The sequence below is a fragment of the Elgaria multicarinata genome, chromosome 3, assembly GCF_023053635.1.
Source record: "Elgaria multicarinata webbii isolate HBS135686 ecotype San Diego chromosome 3, rElgMul1.1.pri, whole genome shotgun sequence".
Taxonomy (NCBI): Eukaryota; Metazoa; Chordata; class Lepidosauria; order Squamata; family Anguidae; genus Elgaria; species Elgaria multicarinata.
The window spans coordinates 70,693,367-70,715,341 of NC_086173.1; the positions used below are offsets into that span (position 1 = coordinate 70,693,367).

The 21,975-nt window shown below is 38.3% G+C and overlaps 1 protein-coding gene across 1 annotated transcript in view; it reads left to right on the forward strand.

The window, feature by feature from the left end:
- The window catches only part of DOCK2 (dedicator of cytokinesis 2), a 317,141-nt gene that overhangs the window by 147,359 nt on the left and 147,807 nt on the right, over positions 1–21,975 (forward strand). The window lies entirely within an intron of this gene.

The following is a 21,975-nucleotide window of genomic DNA, read 5'->3' on the forward strand; positions in this document are numbered from 1 at the left end:
TATTTGCATAAAGTGTAAATAACAAGCATAATAACAGCTTGGGGCACTTGCCTCCTTGATGCATAGTTTTGCTGGAAGAATATATCCTTTAATAGTAAACTTAAAGTTTTCCTTTAGGGGTTTTTCTTCTTGTTGTCCCATCTTTTTACTGTTCCTGTTAAGACTAATCTTAAATAGCTGAACAGAAGCCAGTGACTTGTGTCCAAATGAAAGTAAAGCATCCAACAGGATTAACTTGAAGCAAATTATTGAAGTACGTTCCTTGATCTTGTTCACGCAAATGTGAGTCTGAGGAACTGAATGACTAAGATGAGATCCAAAAATATTTTTGGTCTCTGAAGACCAGCCTTTGTGGAATAGCATACAAGTGTTTTCTGAAAGAAAAAGAAAATAGTTGCCAGTGAACAGTCTAATAAATGCTCTTAATCTCCTCTGCTGTCTTATCCTCTCTCTCTCTCTCTCTCTCTTTTTAATATACAGAATATTTTGGGATGAAGTCAGATAATAGAAACAAATGAGAAAACTATGTCTTACCATTATGCACATGCAGTATATATCAGGTGTGAAATGGTGTCACCAACCTAATCTTATGATACCAGTTCATGAAAGCAACTTTGTTTTTTTCCTTACATATATATTACTGATACAACTTTTATATGTAAAATCCCAAAGGTGAGGACACTGAATGCTTTCACACTAGTGCTCTTTAATGCTATACACAATAATTGGAATTTGAATGATGGTTCCAATCAGCCCTTAATATAACATGAGATTCCCCCCCCCCTTAAAATCTTCAGTGGTTATCCACGTAGCAAGGGGGCAAAAGTGCCAGCCGTTGAAAAGAACTGGTAGTAAAGGATGCAGTCTGCAGGTGCTGCCTGCCATCTCACATGATATCTAGCCCCTAGGTGACATCTAATGCACAACTGTCTCCATAGGCAGTGGGAAGCCAAAGGTGTGTGGTGCAGCAGGCCTGATCCTGATCCCCCACTGTGCATTGGATCAAATATGTGCATAGGGCTTGAAAATTCCATTAATAGACTCATATTATTTATTTCACATTCACCTGGTTATGAAAAGGGTAGAAATCCTCTTTTTAAAACACACCCCAAACTGCATCATTATTTTCCTGCATATGTTGTTTCTACCCAGGTCTTTGCAGATTCAAATCTGACCAGAAGGTATAAAGTACATTTTTATTTATGACATTTCCCCCCAAACAGAAATTATTTTTATTCCTGATTTTGATCAACTTAATGGTAGGTGACCTTCACATTTCATACTGAACTGTTTTAGGATATTTGATACTCCAAATTCATAGCATCCCCAAGTATTAGAAATCTATGACATTGGGGGTGGGTTGGGGCAGAAAACTTCCCACCTCTCTTCACATACAAATATTCCTTATTGTTCTGGAAACTCCTTCAGACTCATGATTAAATAGTTTGGGTCTTCTTAGTTTTCTCTGTCCACTTGGCTCTTTATTTTGCAATGCAATTTGTGACACGTTGCATCAGGTAAGTTATTAAATCTACCCACATGCAGTCATAATACAGCATTCATTTAAATGAATAATGCACAAAAAATGACACCTCTGCATAGTATTAGAACTATTTCTCTTACTCCCTTCTCTTTCTCCAAATAGGTGCCTCCCTAATAACATTTCAGTTTGCTTCATTTTTAGGGCGAACAATAAAAGTTAAAACACTGGTTTAAATTTTGCTGAAAACTGTCTCCTAAGAAAAAGAAAAACCCATCCCTGATCAGTGTGCTTTTTCTTTCTATTTTTTGTTTATGAGATGTAAATACTGAAACATTTATGCCAGCAAAATGCTAACACAGCACAGAGTGCCAAAATTTTCCCCTGAGATAAAAGGCGTTTTAAAGGAGGAAAAAACCCTCTACTGCTTGAGCAGGAGTATATATCTTTCTCCATATAAAACTGCTTAAGAATTTTGTGGTCATGTAGCATCATCGAAATGCCTGAGCAAATTTCAGTATACCCTGTGACAGCTACAAGGGAGCAAAGCTATCAAACACTTCCTTACAATACTCTTGAAGGAAATCCACGGCAAGACCATTTTGGTAAGTCATACTAGGATAGATTTTAATGACCGGCATAAACTTACATAACATAAGAAACCCCAGCAGTTTACAGCCCTATTTTGTGCTAAGGTGTAAGTTCAGAAGGCCAGAAAGAACTCATTACAGTTTAATGGGCTTCAGAACAAATGTTAATAGCTTCACCTTTAATTTAAGTCTTCCTTTATTTTTATAGCACACCTGTGTTTTTTTTTAATGGCTCTGTTATTAGACAATTCCTGGCTGTCTTTAAAAATCCATAGGGCTTGCAGTCTATTTAGATATATCAAATGTCAACCTGTGGAGAGGGCGTATGCTGGCCCCACTTGCTACTTTCCTGCACGAGCTAGATCCATCCCGACCTTTCCACGTCTAGCAGGAAACCCTGAAGGGAGATTCTAGGTGTGTTTAGCTGAAGAATCCACCTTGTAAATGGGAACAATGATTGCACAGGTTCCTGATTGCAGGGAGAATTCTGAGCAAATCCTTATTTCTCTCTTTCCTTCCCTCCCTCTCTCTTCCCCCTCAGGTAACACAAGCATGGTTATTGGCAAGGCTTCACTACAATATAGTGGGAAATATTTAAACATTCTCAGTGGAAAATGAAATACTTTGGTCCTTTCCCAAGCTTCCCTCTCTCCAGTAATTATTTTGAGGACATCTTCGCTTTCACTATTAAGGCAAAATCCAAAAGCTACAGTGAAGATGACTTAAAGCTCTTCTCAGGCTTAGGACCATTTGCTGTAGCGGAGTGGTTGAGCACATGCTCTCGCATGCATGAAGTCTCCAATTCAGCGCATGGCATTATTCAGCGCATGGCAGGAGATGCCATTATTAAAATAATAATAATAATAATAATAATAATAATAATAATAATAATAATGGCATCTCCTGTGAAAAGGAGCTCAGGTAGAACATCTGCTGGGACCTTGGAGGTCCATTGCCAATCAGAGCAAACCATACTGGCATAGATGGACTAGTGATGTGACTAGGGATATGAACATGCATGCAAAGGTTATATAGTGTGGGAGCACCCAACAGAAATCTCAAACTGTCAATTGTATTTGACTGGGTAATGTTTCCTTGGCCTCTATTATTGGATGGCTATACAATCTAAAATGTTGAATTTGACAGCACTGAGGAATTTCTGATAGCATTGGAATAGGCCATCTTGTCTTGACTTCTCACTCCTGATACGTTCATAGTTATGGGCCGAAACAAGCATTTCTTTAAATCCATATCTAGCTGCTATAGGTTTTATTTTACATTTTTGCTCTAGTAGGCACAGGAGGCCAGATCTGGATTGAGACTTCTAGATTTTAAGATTCAGATTAGCCCCCCTGTGCCTACTCCACATTAAAAATGAAAAAAGGCACATTTAAAATAATGTCTACTTTGGTCCTCACCAATGTTGGCTTCAGGTTTCGGCGGGGGGGGGGGAAGCTTGGCAAGACACTGTCAATAGTCCCCCTCCTTTAGTGACTCTATCTTTTCACTGCCATTGTCACCAGCTGCTACTGCTCTTCCCCCTCTTTTCCATCATTGCTATGACTTGCTTGCTTGACAAGTAAGGAGATAGTGAATGAACAGGCAATGGCATCTACTGCTCCTTCTTCTCATTCGCATCATTGTCTGCGCCAGAGCAGAAGGCAGGTGAACAAGCAGATTGCAATAATGAGGAGGAGGAGCAACTACTGGGGCTCTTGTCAGAGGCCCCCACTGGGGTGTGGGCCCTCAGCTGGTGCCCAACCATGCCTACCCTTGACACCGGCACTTGCCCTGACATTGTACAAAGTAGAAAACCTGTGCAAGGGGGCAGTCATTATCTTGCTTATCATGCAAGCTTTTTCTTACAGTAAGAGACTTTTCTTTCTTTCTTTCTTTCTTTCTTTCTTTCTTTCTTTCTTTCTTTCTTTCTTTTTAAAGCGAAGCAAAGTTGTAGTGCTGGCAAAACCTCTGCTTGACTGGGCACATGCTGACCTTATTGATTCATTGAAAGTAGACAAGCAAAATTTATCATGTACGTGACCTGTCACTAGCCCACCTTTCTGATGTGCCCACATCTAGATCTTTGTACCACTGATGAGGAAAGAGAATGAAGAAGGAGTAGATGGGGGTGGAGAAGCAAGCAAGCTTGAATTAGGAACTGTACTAATATTTCTTTTCTTTTTTGTTTCTTAATTTCCAGTTTCTGGTCAGAGCTTTCTGTATGATTTTTTTAAAAAAAAGTCTGATTGTCTTTCTTTCTTTTCTTTTCTCTGTCTTCTTTCCCCCTTTTTTGGCATTAAAAATGAATAAAATGTTCTTCAGTTTTCAGGAATTGTCAGTGCTACATTGCTACTACTACTTTACTGTTTAAAGTAAGGTTGAAAGCATAACACTTTATCTTTTTTAAAAAAAATGCACACAAGGACAAGACAAAGTCATTTAAGATTTTGTGATTCAGGATGTCTCTATAAAGCAGCAAATAAATTGCACCTGTGATTTATTGCCTGTTCTTGTAACTTTTTAAAAGAATCAGCAGATTGATCTTGCAGCATAGAGACCCTTGTTCACTGTGCTGCTTCACAAAACATTTATGACATATTTTCTGCTCTATTTTTCTCTTGGCAAAGATGTCTTTGCTGAAATGTATAAAACCATTTTTTTTCTTTTACAAGTTTGCATACATTTAGAGTTGGCTGTATGGTCTACGCACAGGTGATAAAGGCTGCAGCATGAACTGTGTACAAATTTCTCCAGATTATATAACTGCCATAATGTGCATGGAAGCTGCTGAGACATGTTTGCTCCACTTGAGTAGGAGTCCACCCCCACACCACAGTGGTCCTGAAAGACCCAACTGTCCTGCATGGTGTACATGGTCTGATTCCTCCACACAGCAACCAAAAAAAGAGAGTAAATATTCTGGGTATGAGAGCCATAATAGGAATGTGAAGAAACCATCACTTGCTCCCAATTCAGCTTAGAGTGGCTCCTGCTGCTAACTTCCTTTTGTTCAGGCAAACTAAATATTTTCGGGGGTGTGTGTGTTCTGTTTGTGTATTTCTGCTTTTCTTTTGCTTTGTTAGTGTTGTATTTCAGAACTATTTTTCAACCTGCTCTCCCTTTTCTCTTCCCCTGCTCAGACTGTCTTTGGGGATCTGTTTCTTCTATGGATTTTAATGGCTCTGTTCAGAAGACACCTTAAGCCCTGCTTGTTAAGGCTTTTGGTTAAGCAGTAGGGTTCAAGGTGTCTTGTGTAATGCGTTTTGCTAAGCTCTGCTCGCTCACTAACCACAGTCAGACCATTTGCAGCAGGGTTAGCGCCTCTAACCATGGCTTAAAGTGTTGTGTGCGACAGCGCATCTTGTGGTTAGTGCTAACCCTAGAGAACCACAGTTTTGCTAACCACAGATCCTGAAGTGTCGTCTGAACAGGCCCAATGTGTTTTCACCACTACCCCGCCCCAGTTCTGTCACAGACAGAAGGAACTCCGGCTATTGGGCAGTATAGAAATGTAATAAATAAATAAATAAATAAACTGAGCCCATAGGTCAATGTGTTCTCTCTCTCTCTTGGGTAATGTTGTCCTTGGAAAATCTTATTCGATCTCATGGCCTCATGCAGATATTGATCATCTGCATGCTGATGATACACAGTGATATCTTTCTCCTGATGTTCAGGATCTTATCTCGGCATGTCTTTCAGATATCTCAGCTTGGTTGCATCATCGTAGTTTAAAACTTAATATGGCAAAGACAGAATTGCTTGTTTTTCCTCCCAAACCTTCTCCCTATTTTCATTCTCTATAACTGTCAATAATGTTACACTTACTCCAGTTGAGGAAGTTCGTAGTCTTGGTTTTATATTTGACTCCTCACTCTCCTTTATTCCTCATATTGCGGCAGTAGCTAAGTCCTATCGTTTTTTCTTATCGTTTTTTCTTATATAATATTGCCAGGATCTGATCATTTTTGTCTGACTCTTCTGCCAAGACTCTTATTCATACTTTGGTTATTTCTCGGCTGGAGAAATAACCAATAACCTTCTTCTGATTGGCTTTCCTTCTTCTCACTTCAGTTCATTGGTTTATATTCATCACTCTGCTGCTAAGATCATCTTCTTGGCTCATCACTCTGATCATGTTACTCCACTTCTTTAATCTCTTCATTGGCTTCCAATTCACCTCAGAATCCAGTATAAGCATCTCCTGTTGACTTCTCACAGTCTAGCTCCTTCCTGTCTTTCTTCTCTCATCTCACATTATTGCCCTGCTCGTGCTCTTCACTCATAGAATGCCATGTTTCTTACCCACCCAAGGGTCTCTACTTCTCTTGCTCGGCGTCGTCCGTTTTCTCTCGCTGCACCTTGTACCTGGAATTCTCTTCCAGAGCATTTGTGGATCACAAGTTCAATTACTGTTGTTAAAGCTCAACTGAAAACTTTTCTTTTTCCTACAGCTTTTAGAACTTGACTTTGTTCTCACTTTCACACTGTTAGTTTCATTGTCCCCTGTGCCTATTTGGTGCATTCTTTCCCCTTTCTTATTGTTTTATTATGATTGTATTAGAATGTAAGCCTATGTGGCAGGGTGTTGCTGTTTTATTCTTTTACTATGTACAGCACCATGTACATATATATATATATATATAAATCATATATATATTATTTATATATATATAAATAAATAATAATAATCTTTGTCTGCTTATATGTATAGGTGACAACAAAGAAACATTCTGAGTATGTGGAATGTGACTTTCCTTCAAGTAACCCATGGGGGATGAAAATGGAAGTGGAAAGCTACTTGCATGGGAAATGCTTGCTCCCCCAGAAACCCCCATGCTCTCAGTTAGTTTGCCCTTTCCTCTGGCTTGAAGGGGAAATAACGATGAGTCATATTCTCCAACCGCAGTGCCAGCTCCAGGATTTTGAGGGCTCTTGCACAACTGTCACTCAGTGGGACCCCCTCAATGAAATTAACTTCTTACCACCATTGTCACACTCTGCTATTGCAACCCCTTGCTTGTTTGACAGAGTTAGAGGTAGAGGAACAAGTAGGCTGCAGTGATGAAGAACCACTCCAGGAAGCTCTTATCTGTAGGCCCCTGCTAGGATGTGGGCCCCTGGCAGATGCCTAACCATCTTTACTCTTGACCCTGGCCCTGACCAGCCATCTCCTAATCTTCTTGTGCCATTTTAACTGTAGTGTCCCTAACAAAATAGGTACCTGGCATTTTTGCCAATGGCTATTTAGGGAGTTTCAGCAGTCCTTTTGGCTCCATTAATCCTCTGCTGTCCAAGCCCCCAATCTTACTAGAGTTGAGCAGAAGCAGTGCTGAATAGCTATTGAGCTGCTGTTCTTATCATGCTATAAACTGAGATTAGTATGTATCATAATATCCAGCTGAAACAGAACTGAAGTTATTATATTAGAAATTACTTTAGAAAAAGGGTTAGAAAAGCAGTCCCCAATAAGTGTCCCCAATATTTTATCCCCATTAGGTTCAATGGCCAAGCATTGGGCATGAAATAGGGCACTTACTTGCTTTATATTTTTTAAGAGTTTATATTATAATGTTTTTCAAATAGTAAATTTCTTATTCTGTAACAAAGACTAGAATTGATATTTTTTGGGGGAGCACCAAATCTTCCAGTTCTACTTCTCATTCTTTTCCTCCCACCACTAAAAAAAAGTAACTGTTAAAACTACTCAGAAGCTTACTAAATGTTTCATTTTTATTGAATTTCTGGTTTATTTTACATAACATTCCTTCTTAGATTTTATTTAAGAGTGATCAATCAAAATGTTAATGCTATCAAAGCAGAGCTTGGTCCACCAAAATGATTTGCCCACTATATGTCTTGCACAAGAACCTAATTATTTGGCTGTGTTCTGACCTTATTAAACAGTTTGGTTTGTGCCCAGTGTTAGTCCTGGTTGAAGTAGACCCACTGAAATGAGTGGGACTTAAATTAGATTAACATTGAATACAACCCATTGGCTGTAGAGTGCAGATTTAATCTAATATTCTTAAATGGTTTAAGAATGTTAAATAAAGTAAGTCAGTTTAAGGAGACAACATGACACAAATGGCAAAAAGAACTTCTTCACTCTTGTTTCAAAACAAAATTCAAGTAATTTGTGACATAAGCTAATCAAATCAATAGACCAGAGCAGTGCTCCACAGGTTTATAACCTCATCAGCTTTCTAAACATGTAGTTTGGCTATTTAAATTATTCGATGCTCATTCATTAACTAAATAGGATAGATTCTTCACAACTTGGCATAAACATTTTATTAGTAATTTAATGGCATTTGCCCTTGATAAGATATTCATTTTAATTGACTTTCCATTATTTACAGCCACCAGCATTATAAAAATGGTTGCTCATAAAAATGTGCATGCCAACCAGACAATTGCTTATGTCAAGTATTTAAATGAGACTCTCTTTTTAGAGCATGCTGTTCCCTGAGTTGTTGTAAGTGCATTAAAACATTATAACTAATATAATGAATAAAACACATTCTTCTTCCCTGTTATAATTTTCAAACTGCTTAACAGTTCCTTCAAGCAAATGAAAATGAATGAAAATGTAAGTGTACCTGGCCTCTGTTAAATACTAACCTCTTGGTTTTTAAGACTTAATATTTTATGGTGCAACTCTGAACAATTAAATGCCTGACACCATTTTTCCTTATGCCATATATTGTGAATGTGTCTCAAATTTGCACACTAAATGTTAGAAAGTTTTAAGCAATTTAAGAATGTCATTGGGTAATGTCACAAAATTTTGGTATCTCTACCTATAAAATAGAAAGTGTGTGTGTGCTACTGAAATGTGGTACTGGCATGTAGAGTGGCTGATTTTAAATAAAGCATGGGTTAGCAAATCAGGTCAGTATGTGCAAATCACGTCACTATCTCTCAGTCCTAACTCAGCCCCCACTTTCCTGACCACTCATTAACTGTCTGTCATGTTTCTCAAAACGTCTTGCCTTCTTGGGAAACAATAAAGAGGTCTGCTAAGTAATCCACAAAGCTTTATTCAAGCAATAAACATCTCTTCCCACCTGAAGAGAGTCTAATCTCTAGGGACTTTCCCCTAGGCAAAACTGCGCAAACTAAGTGAGACAATTGTCCTTTCAAGAAGAATGGAAAGCCTTCTTGACAGGCTGAGGAGGGGAGGCAAAGCCAGGATGTCCGCCCACACCTCCCACGGTCTTGGGACAATCCTGAGACTGCGGGAAAAATTGGGCTAAAAGCCATCCCGGTTATCCCAGGGAAATGGAAGGATCTTCCCTCCCTGCCCCCGGGATCCCTTGTGCATCATGTGGATGCACAGAGATGACCCCGAGGCAATCCCTGGGATAAGGCATGGTCTAGACATGCCCCAATAGCCAAAGCTCTCTGGGCGGTTTACAAAAATGACCATCCTGGCTCTCTGCCCATATCTACCTGTTAAATGTAGATGTTATATAGTAAATTTATGCCAATAAAGTATTCTGTGTTCTGGCTGCATTCAACAGTTCTCCACGTCCACTGAGATCTGCTTCCCTACTGCATGTTATTCAGATATCTGGGCAATGCTGGGTATATTTTGAAAACATATTTTTAGGTTTGCATCTTTTTTAGCTGGTAGAAAGTGTGTTGAATGTCCTGATTGTTTTTGAAGTTTAGATGGCTACTCCGGCCAAGGCATGATGGGAGGTGTAGGCATTTCAGGTAAAACAAAAAATGTGGTTTATCATGAAGCTCTAATTTAAAATACAGTTCTTATTAACACAATTCTCCATTTATTCTAACAAAACAATTTACTAACTCAACCAAACTAAAAACAACAGCCTAAAAATGAATAAGTTGCAGAGAAATTTATTATTTATCAAAAAATGTTATAAACATTATTCACAGACCTGAGCAAAGCTGGGCATATCAGCTAGTTTACTAATAAACCTAAGAATTACTCTGCAGTTGCTTAATGACCCAATCCCCAACAAATACGTGACTAGAAGGATGCAGCCGAACAGTTGACTGGTTATTTCAAAGTAGCCTGGTTTACATGTACATATCTTAACTTCAGATGTGTCCACACATTCTGTCCTCATGGTATGCCTTCCTTCCTCCCATCTTAGTGCCCCACAATAAAACACTTCCTTGGTTAATTAACATAGTTTCTAGTTACTCTTGAATCATATAGGTCCCTCCTTTGGATAGAGTTGGATGGTGGTATATTGGATGAATCCCTACCTAGAACATCTCTCATCTCAGTTCAAGACCACTGTTAGCTTATTTTAACAGCACAGATTGGATTGGATGGTATTCATCTTTGTTACCTTAGATACTATTTTATGGTTTGTGCTACTCAGTGTAGAAGAAGTCCCAAAAACCTTTTGTGGCATACTTTCAAATGCTAGGCTCTGTCTGCTCTCCAATTTCTATTTTTTTCTTTATGCTTTCCCACCAATTTTGGTGTGTGTATGTGCTATATTTACATGGACACTGCAGTGTCCATGTAGTTAAGGGCGATGAGTAGATTCTGTATTCTGCCGTTACAAAGCAATAATTGGGTTTTTTTTGTCATTCTAACATTCATAAAATCGAAAATGTTTCACCAATCTTGCTGAAATTTACATCTGCCAGAAAGAAATGTTGGTTTTACATACCCTGAAAATTTCAAGAAGATTGGTGAAAGATTGAGGGAAAGATGGCAGTTTAAAGTACAGAAGTAAAAAAACCCTCTCTGAATCAAAATGACTGATAACATAGGGTGGCAAGGATATGTGCTCATGATTTCTAAAGTCAGGAAATCCTTAGTAATTAAAAAGAATGGCTTTTCTTTTTTTAAAATTCCCTGCAGTTGATTTTTTAATGAATATTTCTTTGCCCCATTAGAGTGAATACAGAGGCCTGCTTCACCCATAGCGTGACTCATGCTCAGTAGCATTGCTCTCCCCCTCCCTCCTGCCTCTAGGTAGATGTATGCTGAAAATAAAATGGCCGCCTGGCTCCTCTAGCAGTCATTTCCTTAGCAGAATCATTACTTATGATTGTTGAGTTTTGGTTTAACCACTAAGCAGCCTGGTTTCAGACTCTACCACAAGGAAGCTATGGAATTGAATGGGATTGAAACTTTAGTTCATAAGCAGCCCTGGCTTTCTGAGAAACAGACTCAGCCTGGTTCTCTTTTGGAACAAAAATATGCTTTTTGAGAGTATTTTGGGCTCTCTTTTCCCAAGGCCAGTTTGCTTTTTTGCTCACTGGGGAAGCAAGGCATAGAACTTGGCAGAGATCTCTTTCAGCCTTCCTCTGGATCCATGATAACCTGTCTTCAGATCTCTCCTTGGAATAGGCAGCTATACATACCTTTTAACCCCCAATGCACACACAGTGCTCCTTTCCTTTTTTTCTAAGAGTTTGGTCCATACTGCTATAAAGTTGAAAGCTTCAAACACTTCATTTAATTAGTTTGGGCCGGTACAATGATGGGAGTTGTAATCCAACACTTTTGGAGGGCACCAGGCTGGGGAAGGGCTGCTCTAAACAAAAAAAGAGAAGTAGGTGGCTCTAAGTTGTTCGTCATCAGTTTTCCACAACCCCACAGTCACCTCTGCATGTCATATTCTCCATCCTGTCTTCATGGTTTATCTGCTGTTTTTTCTGCTTTTAAATTATATATTGTTTTAACTTGGTTCGTGGTTTAATTTGTTTTTAGCTGTGTATATTTATTGTTTTATACTTATGCTTTTATCTGTACACCACCCTGAGATCATAATGATATAGGGCGGGATACAAATGTTATAAATAAATAAATATCTGCTTTGGGAGAATGAGAATTTCACTGGCACTTTCTCCCTCCTTAGGAAGGATGTGGTGTTAAGGCTTGTCATCCATAACTCCCTATTTCCCTGCTTTTTGGTGCTTGGTTGAAAACTGTACAGCTTTAACGTTGTTTTGTAAAATGGAGGATTTTTTGTTTAATAAATGTGTGTGTTTGTGTGTGTTTATATATAGTGCGCACACACATGGATATTTTCATTCTGCGATTGTTTTCTAAGCCTTTTTGTGAACTCTTATATATGTGTACATGAGTGAAACGTGAAGGACGTTGATTCATTGTATTTCGAAAGCATCACTTCTTGGATATCTAAAGTGACTTTTCACTTTGCAATTTCCTTGGTTGTCAGCGACTTACAGAGTGGAGACTTCCACATTCCTACATTTCAATTTTTTTTTTTAAAAAAAAAGTTTAACTGCAGTCCTCAGACTGCCATCAATCCTCCTTTGATTTTGCTTTGTCTTCACTAGTAGTACAACTGTGCCTTGAGAACTGAAGCCTTTCACTACGCTAATGCTGCCTTTAGTTTTGCTTGCCTTAAAGAGGCAATTCTGATGAAGAGTTAAAATTTCTTTATGTCTTAGGAACCCAGAGAACTTAAGAGAGAATAAAATATACATTATGATATTTTTCATGTTATCTTTTTTTCCGTGTAACTTGTTAAAGTTTCAAGCTTGTCCTTAAAAGTAGTTCACTGGGGAAGAAAAAAAGTTATTGCAGAGCACTTACTACAGTGTTAGTATGTTTGACACCAGGTATATAACTTTGTATAAGTGACAAAGCAATAACTTTTTCTTCCCCTGGGAAACTATTTTTAAGGACAAGTTTGAAAACTAACAAGTTTTGGGGAACCTAAAATATCTTTTTTTGCTATTCCAAATTCTTCTAATGTCACATTAAGTTTACTTCAGGTAAGTGCAAGATAATTAAGGCAATGGTATGGGATACACAGGTTTATCCACTTTTCTTTTAGTGTTGTGACTAGACTCAGAACAATGAGATATGAGAAACATGAGGCTGTGATAGGAAATACCACTCCCATGTCAAATTCTCCTCTTCCCTCTCCTCATATCTGATGGCTTCATTTTGTACATATTCTCCACTCCACCAATTCCATGTTTGCTTTGTGTGGGCAGAAAATGCACAATGTGGTCATGTCAGGACTGTGTGAGTTTTGCTACATGTTATAGAGTGGGAGAAGGAGAACTTGATGTGAGGTACCCAGGTGACCAGTCAGCCAGCAGCACAGTTTCTTTTTCACGAGCGTCAGTTGTACTGTAGTTTGGAGAAGGTAAGAAATAGCAAGCATGTCGTCTGAGTAGTGGCAGAAACTCCTGTGATTTCTTAGTTTCTCCATACACCTAGGTAATTGGTTCCCTTGCCATACCTAGGGAGGTAGTGGGCTCTCCCACACTAGAGGCATTCAAGATGCAGCTGGACAGTCAGGTATGCTTTAAGGTGGATTCCTGTATTGAGCAGGGGGTTGGACTCGATGGCCTTATAGGCCCCTTCCAACTTTACTATTCTATGAAGTCCACAGCACATAGGAAGTGAGTTCATCTCTCACTTGTATTGGTGTATGGAGAAAATATGAAATCACAGGAGTCTCTGCCACTACTTGATTGGAGGCAACCAAATGTAAAGCTGGATACTAAGGTATGATTTGTGGTTCTCTGGAAGAACTGTGTTCAGTGGCAGCACTGTGTTTCTCTTGTAATAAGTTCAACCCTAATGTCCTTTGTGCTTTCATCTGCACCCAATGAGCAGCTGAGAGCAGAACTGTTAACATCTAGACACAGTGGCCAAGATCCCAATGCTGCTTTACTGTAGCATCCTTTGGCTACTTGTTAGAAGAATACTTATGAGCTCTTGGAAATAATTAACTCCCAAGTGACCCGTGCGTGGGTAAGATTAGGATGCAGCTGAGCACTGTTTTATGTGACCCAAGAACAGAGAGAATCAGCATTTCATACGACAAATGGCAATGGGAGCCCCAAGTGCTGCATAAGAAGGTGGTTACTGTGCATCTGAGAGATGCTCTGGCTTTTAATTGAGCGATAGGTTCCCTATGGTGATGACCCAGATCCTCTCTTGTTCATCACGAAATGTGATACTCTCTTTCTCATCCACAATTCTTTTCCATATTTCAAACCGTTTTCACATCAGAATAGCAATTTTCTTTTGTGTGTGTGTGTTCTCCCTGTTTGAATATCAAGTGCAAAAGAATTTCAGAGAGGGGTCTTCTTAAGATGAGGGAGCCCAGGGCAGTCTCTGCTGACATGCTGGCTTGCTGGTGTTTTGTGTGGTGCTAGTAGAATAATGCACTTTGTATCATAGCAACTGTCGCATAGCCCTTGACATGAGCCATAACCAGTCTCCCTCCCACCTTCTTTCCAAGTGCCTTCTCTAATAAGCATTGTTTTTTCTATATAAATTAACCTTGAATGAGGCATGACAAACAGTAGTTGAATCAGACCTTTAGCAATAAAATATAGTCTTGAAAATATTTTATGGAATTCTCCCAGTACCTGTTTTATTAATCCTATGTATGTATCTATCTATCTGGGATGGGTAAATCCTTAATGGTCCATGTCACTCATTCATGAAATTTCCACATGTGTTCATTCATAATTCCATGCTCTCTCTTTTCCACATTAATCTGAAATATTTTTTTTTAAAAAAAACAGCACAAACATTTAATCCAATACTTATTTATGTACACATTATGCATTTATAATTTTTCCTCTCAAAATATGCATTTAAAAGATATTTTCTACCAAAATATGCATTTCTAAATTTATTTTCTCTAAAAATAAGCATTTTAAAATGCATTTTGATACTTTTTTGAGCCAAGAACTGCATCAGAATAGCCAGGAAGTGCAAGAACTTTTAGACAACTACGTACTGCTCTACACATTAGTCCAGAAGATATGGATCATATCTTCAGTTGATATCAGAATCCACGAAGATTGAATTCCTCAGGTGCATCTTCTGTCTATCTATCCATCCATCCATCAGACTACTAATATTTATTTATTTCAAAATACTCACATAGAGCATATAAAAAGCAAGTACTATCCCTGAAGGAGCATAGTCCAGCACTTTAAAAAGCTACCAAGGAGCTTCTTACCAACCTTCTTCGACCAGCTCCAAATCTCAAAAGTATTTCCTTTTTCTCTGCCTAAGTCAAAACTGCACAGCCTTGTGATTTAGATACCTTCCACAGTTGGCTTTTACTTAAATACTACTCTGATAGGCTATTAGTGAACAAATTAAGGCAACACCTGCTATTCACCATCCACTGACAGGCTATACAACAAGCTAGAAGGAGAGCGCTAACAATTTCCTTCACACATAGTTTGGCTCATAACGATAAATTAAGTTGCTAACTTTTAATGGAGCTCAAAATCTGCCATTTCAGTTGGTGACCTTATTCTGTCTCATGGTGTGGCCTGCTTTTGGTTTATGTTACAAATAACTTACTTAAAAGGTTGGTAACTTCATTTAGAACTTCCATAACCAGAGTCCTTTAATATGAACCCAACAAGCTCTTATTTACCAAAGGCATACTATAAATATATGGGTTTGCCTGATCACATAGGAGATGAATTTGCATGATCCATGATCCAGTTTTAAAGGAACTATTGTTTTTTTAATTGTCAAAACAATTGTGCAGAAGTTCATCAGTCACTGTGCCAGTTTAAATAGCATCTAAACATACATTTTTGTGCCAGCACAGCATCTGTTGATTTCTATCCATGATCAAAACAAATGTTCATTTCTAAAATACCGATTTCTGTGTTTCTGTTAAATTGATATATTTACTATTCTTGCAGTCTTGTGTTTAAAAAGATTTTAAAACACAAACGTTCATCCTTCCAATCCTCAACTATTCATAAAGGCTTCAGGTTAAAATGTGTTACAGTTTGATAACTTCAAAGTGTAGCTGAGTTGGAGAAAACTTTGGCAATACTGTTTGGCTTGGTGGTGTTAAATTAAGGCAGACTGTAGCTGTGTCTGGATATTGTTACCCCGTAGCCATTATATTGAATAATGTTATATGTCTAAGTTTATGAATTGTTAGGACTAATTCATATAATACCATGAGCTGTTTCCTCTAACTAGCCCGTTAACAAACCTGGGCTGCAATCTAACAAACATTTTGCAAAAGTACATGGAAAGGTTTCAAATGCCTGTGGGACTGTCAGTGTTTTCCCCCTAAAAGTTTGCCTTTTGCAAAGTAATTCTGGCACTCTATGAGATGATGAAGTGTAGAGGGCTTGCAATAATGAAGAGTGGAAAAAAGATAAAATTCCTACTCAGAGTTGTCAGGCTCTATGGATTGTAGCTCATTTGGTCTCCATCATAGCCCATCTTCTTTTTAGCAGGGGCCACTCAAAAGAACATAAGGAAGGCACTGCTGGATCAGATGAAAGGTCCATCTAAGTCAGCATCCTGTTTCCCACAGTGGTCAACCAAATGCCCACAAGCAGGTCATAAGGGCAATAGTCCCCTCCCGCAGTTGCAACTGACATTGAGAAGCATGGTGCCTCTGATCTGGAGGTATTATCATGACTCCAGGTAATATGTTAATACTGTGTGTTAATACATTAAGGAAGTCCCTTGTGGCCTTGGAGGTAACTGCATGGAATGAGGTTTCTGCAGCAGTGTTGTATCTTCTGTTGTAATACAAAACCACAACAAACCAGGCAGGTAGGGTTTAAGAATGATAAACCAAAGTGGGACATCTTTGGCTTTTTACAGCATCTGTTGTTTAGTGTCAGAAAAAGCAGCTCCATACTTCTCATCACTGTATGAAGCATCAATCAGCTCTATGGCACCAAGAACCTTTAGGCCAATGCTTTATCAAATCCTTTCATGTTTATATGCAGGGTAAGGAAGAATTATTGCTCTTCTTAGTCCTCCCTGGGTGTGTTTGAAAGAAACTCTGCAATGGTTATGTGGGTTAGTCTGTTCATTTTTCCGCATGTTCAGACTAATACTGATAATAACATTAGCTGACTATTATTGTCCATTACATAGCATTTAGGAGTGGACATAGGCCTTAGCTAGACCTAAGGTTTATCCCAGGAACATCCCGGGGTCATCCCTGTTCATGTAAATGACACACAGGGGATCCCGGGAGCAGGCAGGGACAACCCCGGGACAACCCCGGGATAAACCTTAGGTCTAGCTAAGGCCATACTTGCATATAAAGCTTGACTTTCAAATAGTAAACATTCTTGTATATGTAACAGTTGGACATGATTTTAGGGAACAAAGCTCTCTCTTTCTTTTATTTTCTTGAAAATGTCTAGGGAATTTAGACTGCCAGATCCATATCTAAGCTGTAAGGCACTGAGAGAGGATGAATTCTCTATGTTGATGGTGTACATTGATGGTGCTATATAAATAAATAATAATAATAATGTTTTACCAGCTCACTGCTCCACTAGTCTCTTTGCCAGCTTCTTAGAATCATAGAATAGCAGAATCAGAAGGGGCCTGCAAGGCCATCGAGTCCAACCCCCTGCTCAATGCAGGAATCCACCCTAAAGCATCCCTGACAGATGGTTGTCCAGCTGCCTCTTGAATGTCTCTAGTGTGGGAGAGCTCACAATCTCACTGCTTACTGTAGGGCAAAACTGGTTGCTACACCAGGCAGGAAAGTAGGGTGGGTGAAAGGACAGACAGAGAGCCAGAACAGGAGTCTGCATTCTGTCTTGATGCCTTTGATGTTGTAAAGGGTCTGGCACCATCCCTGACCCTTACAAATTTATGGGAAATGTCTTTAAGAATTATCTTATTGTCTCCCACAGTGTACCACAATATATGACAATTATATTATGAAGGAAACAATAAAAGTGACACAGTTACAGATTTGGTCATGACAGAGAGTGTATTAGAAGCCCTTAGGCAAGGAGAAGTGGCAAGAAATATATTAAAAAATCCTTACAGCTAAGGAAAAATCCTTCAACAAAAGGATTGGAAAATATGGAAAAAGTTGAAATATTACAGTTTTGAGAGGAAGGGGAGAGACAAGGCAGAAATGTAGCAGTGTGTGTGTATGAGCGGGAGTTTCCTTCTGAATCACAGTTCCAAACAGGGATGGAATTTGTCTGCACTTGCTTTTGGAAGCAATGCTAAGGCGGAACAGTTGATAGCATTGCTTAGAATCCTAATTAAAACAAAGTAGCAGTGTTCCAATAAGCACTTTTGTGCACTTCTTTTAAGTGCAGCGTCATCAACTCTCAGATGGAATCGATTTTTAAAAGAATTACCTCGGCAAGACCACTGCCACCTTTCTTGATTTCCTACACTGCATTTTACCTGAATTTATGGTTGCTTCTAATAATACATTTTAATAACTTGTGCTTTCAAAATGTGGGTAAGAAGTGCACCAGCAAATTGTAGACTCATGCACCTTTACAATGTCATTAGTTCTCAGGCTCAAATACGATGCCCACATCCAGCGAAGTTCCTGAGTTTATGTGCTATATTCTTGTATAGAACAAAGATGCTGAAGGATGTAATTTGTCTTGTTCCCTATATACATTGTAATAACAGGAATACTAATGGGCATGGCATGTGGGGTCTGTACAAAACAAAACATATGTATCTTTACAGATTTAGTATAGTTCTCCCTATATATAATCTGTGCTGTCAGAATTATTACAAATCAGGTTATAGATTTTTACTTTAGGAGAAACAGCTGAGCTCTAGTTATGTATGTGACCCGCATAAGCACATAAAACTTTTCTATTAGTCTCCCTGGAGAGCTCTTCTTTTAAAAGCAAATTTATTTAACCTCTGTTTGAAATCTAAATTTCACTGCATGCTTTTATGTATGTTTATATAATTGTAGTGTCTTTCTGCAGATTTTAAACTCCAGTGGATAAATAATTTGTACATAATGGTTCATCCCAAAACAAATCCTTGTTTATGCACTCATTTGCGGGGATTTAAAGGTCATTTGTTTAATCAAGTTAAGCTTCAATTCTGAAAGGCAAGGCAAGTAAAAGATTTGTTTGGATTTCCTTTAAAACATCCTGATAAAATTAACATACAAGGGTTACTCAAGCCTGTTTTTTTAAAATGTATTAGTGGGGTTGCCATGTGTTACTTAATCTCTCTTTTTTGTTCTTTCAAGAAAATATTTCAAGAAATCTTCATTGGAATTCTGACTCTAAGTAAAGGGTGAAATGCATGCTTCTCTTTTAATAAAAAACCCCAGCATCCACAGTTTTTGATAGCTACAGTTTTTGTAGTGCCTGAAAACTGCATTTACAACTGCCAGCTTTGCTTTCTTTCTCTGATATTAGAAATTTTAAATTTCCACAGTATAGGATATTGTTTAATCTTAATATCTGATGCCCTGTACATTGATGAAATAAACATTTATTTTATTTATTGAATGCCAGTCCATGTTGAATTGGAAAAGGTATTTCCAAATTTGTGACCCATTCCAAGGTAGTGAATTTGGGATGCTATTTCAGTGATTTTGAGGGTAGGGGCATCTGGAGAAATTCTAGAAAACTACAGGGGTGGCAGCATTGAAAAGGGGCAGGCCTCAGTGGTAAAGCACCTGCTTTGTATGCAGAAAATCTCTACCCCTGTCCAACCCCTGTCAACTCTAGGAGGGCTGGCAAAGAATGCTGCTTCAAACCCTGGAAAGTCGCTGCCAGTCAGTGCCAACATTACTGAGCTAGATAGACCAGTAGCCTGATTTGGTATTGGGAAGCATCTTATACTCCTATGTTCTTCTTCTTGCTTTAACCATGGTTTTTCTTCTGCCTCAAGCATAGCACTCCTATTGGCAGCCCAATGGCCCCTATAGCTCCCCACCACCACACCCAGATGCACCCTTTCAAATGACACTACATTATGTTGTAGTGCTATTCGAAGGACATTTTGTACGTTTTTAAATGAGAATTAGCTGTTCATGCTGGTGAATCCCTCAAGCAACAGTATGTCATTGCTGTTTTAATGACAGAACAGAAGGAAGGAAGAAAAGACTAGAGATTTATCTTTTTAATAGAGATGCACATTCTAACCCTTTCACTAACAGGAAGAAGGCTTCAATAAATGTATTTTAGTTTCGGAAACTGCAGCAGTGATGCTTGTTTCAGAATAGACAAATTCCTCTAAATTTCAGCTATTTTAATAGGGAAATGCCTAGTGCCAATTGTATAAAAGATAACTTACCTAGCTTATTTAAATTGGAGAAAGTGGGTCTCCCATGTATGACTAAAGTTGTCAAAGAACAATAGAACATTTTCCCCATCTCCAAGACCCAGCAAAGGATCAGAGCTACTATGGAAGTGATTCTGAAGTGCTGCTGCCCATGGGGCAGGGAAATGTGAAGGGGCACCAGTACAGGTATAGTTCAGGTAAAAGCATATAGCCAGTTTACTTCAGTCTGGAGATGCAAAGGGTCAGACAAAGGGGAATGTGCCCTTTCTCTAAAGAGGTGTTTCAGGGTTGGGTCCTGTCCAGGGTGCTAGTTTTGTTTCAGAAACCCTTTCCTTCACAGAAAGCAGCTGTTGAATTTAGGCTCCCAAAATGAGGGGTTCATTCTTCACTTTTAAATGTTTATTAAAGTGTAAAAATTATTGAGATTTATCACACGAACAATCAAACTTTCTTTAATTATAAAACAGCCTTTTCAGGTAGGTTATTCTACTTGTCTTACTGGATGGTTAAAGTAATGAGACGGAGTATAAGAAAAATAAGTGTATCTGTTTTAACAGAACACAATTGTTCTTCTGGAGGCAAACAATTTTACCCAGGTAATAAAGAAACACTGAAATATGTTTCTATTCTTAAAAACACAGAATATTAAAAAACAACAACAATTAGTTGCCATATCATCCAAACTTCAACTCCAAAAACAAATAACAAATTTTCTAAATCATTGTCTGTGATATCATTCCCAACAGTCAATGTGCCATGACTGACAACTTGTTCTTTGGTTATTTTTTGTTTTCCTCTGGATGTACATTTTTGAAATGACACCTGGATGAACTCTATATTCTCAAAGGCAAATTATTGTATATTTTTGGACTTGAGATAGGTCACAAAACCCTAGCATGGTACTTGGTATTCAAATAAGTGACAATCACCATGTGCTTTATAATCTAAAGAAAAATCAGGACATCTTTGCTTAATGCAAATTATAAAGAAGTGCCTGAATAGAAAATTATGAAGAAGTTTCATTGAGATCAACCTTAGCAATCCCCCGCCATGCAAAACCCTCATGCACTTTTATTTTTTTTTCATAAACAGCTTCATGACAATGTGAACTTTTCTAATACCAGAACACACTACAGAGGAAAAGCAAATAAAAGTATTCTTTGCAGCTAATAATTTAAAAAAGGAACACCAGGTTCTGGATTGTTTGATATAAAAAGTGAAGTATGCAATTTGTTTGCCAGAAATACTGTAAAGCCTGAAAACAGGTGCTACACAATGGTGATTCCTTGAGTGCCCTGCAAACAGTAATGGGAATTCATTCAGGTTTTTAGCAGTCTTTCTAAAGTCTGGCTACACATTTCTCCTCTAAAGCTTCCTCAAATATATATGCAGTTCACTTCAGTTTGCTATGGCTCCATCCTTTGCTTTAGCTTTGAGTCCTTACCTGAGAAAATACTGCTCCCTTCCATAAAATATCAACAGTTCAAATTTTGCCATTTTAATTATACATATCTTTTAAGTGGCAGAATTAAGATTCCATGGGTAAGAACGATATGCCTTGAAGTCTGTGACATTTTGTCTGGCAGCCTTATTAACTTACGTTCTGCCTGTTTTTTGCTCTTTGCTAACCTCCATCTTGATGCACAATACTTGCTTTGAATAATAGTGTGTTAAATTGTGCTCTCGTTTCTGCAGAACATGATTAATATTCATCTTCCAGTTTATGACTGTGATTTTAAAAGTATTCCAAAATACGGAATATCTTTTTTTTTCCATTTTTGTAATAGCTTGAGATTTGGTTTGCAAGCGTCCTTTTATCCTTAAACATTTGGAAGTTTTTGTTTCTTCAAATCAATTTCACAAGCCCTGGCTTCATTTGC